The sequence below is a fragment of the Ursus arctos genome, unplaced genomic scaffold (genome assembly GCF_023065955.2).
Source record: "Ursus arctos isolate Adak ecotype North America unplaced genomic scaffold, UrsArc2.0 scaffold_16, whole genome shotgun sequence".
Lineage (NCBI taxonomy): Eukaryota > Metazoa > Chordata > Mammalia > Carnivora > Ursidae > Ursus > Ursus arctos.
Genome location: NW_026622830.1, coordinates 34,763,991 through 34,770,755, shown reverse-complemented (window position 1 = coordinate 34,770,755; position 6,765 = coordinate 34,763,991).

Sequence of the window (6,765 nt, the reverse complement as noted above, 5' to 3'; positions counted from 1 at the left end):
AGAAGAAACCAGAACAGCTCTCATATTCAAAGTAGAGACACTAATGTTTCACCAAGGAATGTAATTTGAATGTTATGCAAATGCAATCAATGTATTGATAAACTGAAGAAGAAATACAGAATGCAGCTTGAGGAATAAGTACGGAGCTATAGCAGATGTGATATTAAACCTCAGGAAAACATCTTGAAAATTTTTGGAAAATTAGACAGTGTAAGAGTCAGTGATCAGATCTATAGCCATGATAGAAGGAGACAGAATTTTTAAGCAATTTCCTCCAATATTCTTGTAATGCAAAAGAATTTTTACCCTGAGCCAAAGAAAAGAATGCAATACAAGCTCACAGGAATGCAATATATATTGTAAACTCAGCTGTACCTTATGCTTCATAAAATACTGCTCTTAAATTTTTACTTCTTTTTATTTTTAGAGTCAAATAGAAGGGCATTGTGGTTGGCAGCCTTTCAGATGGCTGCCAGTGACCCCTCCCACTCCTGGTTTTCGCACCCTTGCACAACCCCCTCCCCTTGAGTGTGGGCTGGATGTAGAGACCCCTCTGAGTCTCCATTTGCCCCTTGCGAACAGGAATGTCTCACTGCAGTTCTCCTATGCCTGCTTTATTATTGTATGTTGCGAGTGGAAGGCAGATGACTTGACCCATTAGCTTCTTGGGTCTACAGATGGAGAGGATCCCAGACGCTGTACTTAAAGAATTACACCTGAGGGTCTTTGCCCACGCTGACCTGATTTCAGTGTTAAGATCCTGGACTTCAAGCTGATATTATAATGCAATGAGACTTTTGGGAATCTAGGGAGTATGTGAATGTATTTTGCATGTATGTGATGCGAAGCCTCTAAGACGGCTCCCTGATCTCACTTCCTGGTAGTGCACCCTTAGGGCGTGCATGGGACAGAATGACTAGCTTTTAATGAGTATAGAGCAGAAGTGATGGGATGTCATGCTGTAAAAAGATGGGCTTCTCTCGATCTCTCACTCACTCACCCTGACGGAGGCCACCTGCCAGGTTGAAAACCACCTATGGAGAGGCCCACGTTGCAAGAGACCGAGAAAGGTTTCCAGCCAACAGCCCACAAGGAACTGAATCCTACTGACAACCACAAGAGTGATTTTAGAAGCATATCCTCCCTAGTGGAGCCTCAACAGTAGCCCCTGCCATTGGCAGCCACTCAAGAGGCCCCGAGGCAGAGAACCTAGCTAAATTACTCCCAGATTGATTCCTGACCCACAGAATCTGTGAGATAATAAATCTTAAATCAAGTTTTGGGTGTAATTTGTTATGCATCAATAGACATAATAAAGGCAGGAGCAAATGCTTATTTATAATTATGTACTGAAAACTTGGTCACATGATGGAAAAAAGCATTCTTGATGCCATGCCTCTACATTTCCACCATCCCTTCAAACATAAAGGCAGTGTTCTTTATCATACATGTTCACAGTGGGGCTTTTACATTCCCTTAAGAAAGCGTGTCACATGGGTGGCTCAGTCAGTTAAGTATCCGATTCTTGGTTTCAGCTCAGGTCATGATCTCACAGCTGTGAGAAGAGGCTCTGTGCTCAGTGCAGAGTCAGCTTCAGATTCTCTCCCTCTCCTTCACTCTCCCTAATAAAATAAAATAAAAGAAAAGAAAAGAAAAGAAAAGAAAAGAAAAGAAAGAGGAAAGAAAGAAGAGAAAGAAAGAAAAGGAGGAGGAGGAGGAGGGAGAGAGGGAGGGAAAGGAAGTCACATGGAAATATGAGAATTCTCCTGGGTTTCCTTGGCCTTCTACTGCATTTCCAAGTTACCCTACAAAGGGACACCACGGTGAATCTCTCCAGTTGACCTTAGAGGTTAAGAGCTTCTACTTCCCATGATAGCCATTAGCTCTGTCATTTTTAGCTTTGCCATTGGTGAAACATCAGTGCTCTCATTTTTTAATATGTCAATTGAAATAGTCTCATAAAGTCATTTCCTGAAGTTGTGTATAATCCTTAGTAGAAAATACTGTAAATAATTAAAAGAAAAAAAAACACGTCCTTAATAGTTCAAGGAAATCATCATTCAAACTCAGATGGCAAAATATGAGATGAAAAAAAATTTTTTTTAAGATTCTATTTATTTAGAGAGAGCATGAGTGAGCGGGGTGAGGGGGAGAGGGAGAGAATCTCAAGCAGACTCCCCACTGAGCACAGAGCTGACGCGGGGCTGAATCCTAGGACCCTGAGACCGTGAACCTAGCCAAAATCAAAAGTCAGATGCTTAACTGACTGAGCCACCCAGGCACCCCAAGATGAAAATTCTTGATGAAAATAATTTCAGAGGAACTCATTTTGACAGAAATAAATGACAAGAAAACACAGCAACTAAGTTAAGCCTCAGGCACTGTTTCGTGACTTAAAATAAAACTGAGGTCTAAATATTGCATTACGAGGTTCCTCAGGAGATAGAACAGGAAACCCTGATAGTTACAGAAAAGGAAAGGGGAGAATAATGCACAAGAGAATGAAGTCAGTGACAGCTGCTCACTTTTATGGGACTTACAGGACGGGCAGCACCCAAGTCTATTGAGCCATAAGTGTCCAATGGGATTAGCATCTTATTAATCAAAAGAGGTTAGGATTTTGGCAGCAAGGAAAGAATTGGAAAACTAAAGCAAATGAAAAGAGTCTTTCAAGTCAAAATACTTATTTGGTCTTATAAACACCCTACACCTTAATTCTTCCATTTGTACTATATTTAAAAATCTTTACATATTAGATATTTTAAATCAACCATAACATTGAAGTATTTTCCCCAGGACATTTAAATTACATATTATTAGTATCTTTTATTATCACAGTATCCTTGAGCTCATTTAGTGTGTATAATCAAAGCTAGTTAGGCATTCACATGACAGTAGAGAAAACTTAAGTACCTCTGTAAGATCCATCATGTCCTGTATCCATCACACTGGTGAACAGTTCTTCGGATAACTTTAAAATAAAACAACATTGTTTACAGTCACATAAACTACACAGGTTATTATGTAAGAGCATCGTGTACGAAACTCACTTACATAATTACTGCAGGCCCTGTCAAGCATCCAATTAGTTAGGTCATTCATTCCTTTCTGATAATCTTGAGGGAATAGTCAAGGAGACAAAACATCTCTTACAGGGTCCTGTTTCAGCTGTCTAAATAAATCTATCTCTTAATCGGAAGGAAAAGGCAAGTTTGAACATCTGATATCTTTACAATTTTTTAATCATGTAGTTAAATGTTTCCACTTTAGTAGCTATGGTATCCCATAATCCTTGGAAATTTTTGCCACTTACCTACAAAATTTGAATTTAAATGTATCTAAACCCAGTGTCTGCCTGTATCTTTAGATTACAAGAAAATTTATATACTTCATTATTAAGAATATACTAATACTCATAAAACATGGTGCAGTCCCTGAAAACTCCTATATAGAGATGAAGCCTTCTGTTGGAGAGATCATTAGTAGACTAGGTGCATTAAAAGCAGTGTCATACCATTACCTACACTAAATTGTGACTTTAGAGGGAAATGAAGTAACTCCGCCTCCATCTCAACAGGGCCTTCCGCTCTCTGTCTCAGGGTCACAAATCTCCCTCTCCTTTCTCTTATTAGGAAACCCGTCATTCCCTAAATCCAGAATGATCTCACCCCAAGATCCTTAAGTTAATTACATCTGCAAAGACCCTGTTTTCAAATAACATCACATTCACAGACATGGGGCCTAGAACTCAAGACATTATCTTTTGGGGGCAATTCCATTCAACTCACTACAGATGGTAAAAATTTGCCAAGCTGTAAAACTTCCTTCCCAGGTTACAGTTGCACGAGAGAGCAGAATATGCCCAACAGGGACAGAAGCACTAGGACCGGGTTGTACCACCAAACATTTCAAAACATTTCTCCGTTTATTGTTCGTTCATTATAATCAAAGTGCAATCTCTTTTCCCCACTTTTGCCCTGCACCGAACATTCTCTTCTATTCCGCATCTCTATCTGCATCATTTTCACACTTATTCTCTTTCCCCAAGAATCACATATAAACTACCCATTGGATGTTCTATACTTTCTCTTTACCCACATAACTTAAATACAAACATAGAGAGAAAACGTTGCTTTCGTCAAAAAAAAAAAAAGAGAGAGAGAGAGATCGATCATTTTACATAGCTTTGCTTTTTCAGAAATGTCTCTAAGTCAGCTGAAACTAGTCTGATTCATTATTTTCAAGGTCACATAATATGCCTTTCTAAGCTGTAGTGGATGATGTTGCTGTCCCTTTTGCACCCATCCCTAAAAGCTGTGAGTGAATTGGCTACTGAGGGCTTATAGCTAACCCTTTCTCCGGGGAACTTCTCTAAAGCCAAACAAAATCCACCTTCCCAGGGAGATTACGCCTGGGAAATCATTATGCCTGACCCTTTCCTGTGTGTGTGTATATGGACGGAGGACCCTCTCCCAACAACTTCGTACACATATTCTTACCTACTTACCATTTCATTTATCTGTGTGAGCTTCTAATGATTCTAATGTATTAGGTCAGAAAAAAATGTGTACCATTTAATAAATCCTGCCTAATTATCTTCCAGAAGGCTGTAACAACTCACATTTTCCACCAGCAATGCATGAGAGTATGATCTCCCATGACCTCTTCACCCCCTAGCGTCTCTGCCTGTGATATGTATTATGTTTCTTGTTTTTCCCAATTGTTGTCTTGTAGTTACTTTAAAGTTCCTGATTATTAGTGAATTTAAGCATTTTAAAAATATATTACAACTTCCATTTTTCATCCCACATGTGAGGAGCTTCAAAGTCACCACTACATCCTAATAACAAGTAGAAAGCTGCACAAACTACGAAATCAACAACTACTTTTAGATCTGTAAAAGGTGTCCTGCTCACCAAATCCCAGTGTGTGTCTGTTGTGTTTGGTGGGGGTGAGGTTCCCACACCAACAAGCAATTCCCTGGGCACCAGCAGCATGTCCTGCAATTCAGCTCATTTCCGACACTATCCCTGGATAGCATCACATTCCAAAGGCAAAGGATTCAGTTCTGTATGAGGACACCCCCCCCCCACTCCACTTCAAATGCCATTGGCAAAACCAGGGTATCACCTTGCTTCTGACCTACCAGCTACAGATCAAAGATTCCAATCATCCCTCCTTGGGTTCACTTAATTTGCTACAACAGCTCACAAAACTCAAAGAACTTATTAGGTCACCAGCTTATTATAAAAACGTATCTCAGGAACAGCCAGACGGATGAGTTACATAGGCCAAGGTAAGGGAAAGGGCCCAGAGCTTCAATGCCCTCTGTGTGTACTACTATCCGCAAATCCACGTGCTCACTACCCCAGAAGTTCTCTGAACCCCATCCTTTTGGGGGTTTATGGAGGCTTCATTACATATGTATGATCGATTAAATCATTGACTGGAGGTGAATGATTCAAACTTCAGCTTCTTTCTCCAGCCAGGATGTCAGAGGATGGGGCTGAAATTTCCATGCCTATATTCTTGGTTGGTTCCCCCCCCACACACACACACAACCAGCCCCCAACCTGAGGCAGAGTCCAAAAGTCACCTCATTAACATAACAAAAGACAACTTAGCGCTCAAAACTTAGAAAATTCCAAGGGTTTTAGGAGCTCTGTCCTAGACATGGGACAAAGACCAAATTTATTTATTATAAATCACCAGTATCACAGTCCATCAGAGAAGTGAGGTCACAGGGCAAACAGCCACCCCCAAAACTGGAGACAAACAGACAGATACAGAGAATCACAATTTATCCGAGGAGAAACCCACAATCAGAAACCATTTCCGGGAACAAGTGCCAAGGTGGGAGAGCTGGAAGTGTAAAGAACTGCCGTCCACTCAGTATGGACAAGTCTGAGAATTAAAAACTCGAGGGGGACCAAGTCATACGGGGAAGTCATACTTCTCTGAGTTTTAACCCTCACCCCACTCCAGAGCTCTACTAGATACTTACATTGGCTATCGAAGAAAAATCTCCTTGTGTTTTCAACAGGGAGAGGGGAAAAGGAACCGTGTGGATATGGTTCTTCGTAACAAGGCCTGCCCTCAGGAGAAATTATTTTACCAATGCCTGTCACCCTTAAAAATAAAACCACTAGGGCGCCTGGGTAGCGCAGCAGTCGTTAAAGCGTCTGCCTTCGGCTCAGGGCCTGATCCCGGCGTTCCGGGATCGAGACCCACATCAGGCTCCTCCGCTGGGAGCCTGCTTCTTCCTCTCTCACTCCCCCTGCTTGTGTTCCCTCTCTCGCTGGCTGTCTCTCTGTCACATAAATAAATAAAATCTTTAAAAATAAAAAAAAAAATAAAAAATAAAACCGCCAGTTATTTTACCAGCAAATGGGCTTATCTGGGAATAATGGAGAATTGCATTCCTCTGGGACACACAAGCTACACAACAAAAGCAGGCAAAATCACAGGCAATGCAGCAAAACAAAGCAAAGGAATGGTCTTTTATACAAGAAGGGGGAAATATCAAAGGCTGTTATAAGCAAAAAGTCCATTGGAGTAAACTCGGAGTTCAAAGTATAGTGGCTTTTCATTGGCTGAGTTGTGACAACTCTCATTGGCTGGGCTGTTGCCAGGGGAGGAAAAGAACCTTTCTTCCTCCTCCTGGGATAGTAAAGTAGCAGCTAAAGTAGAACTGACTTGGAAGGTACATCTTCTGCGATTGACAAACTGTAGCAGGGTAGGAGAGCTCCCCCTGCTGACCTCCTG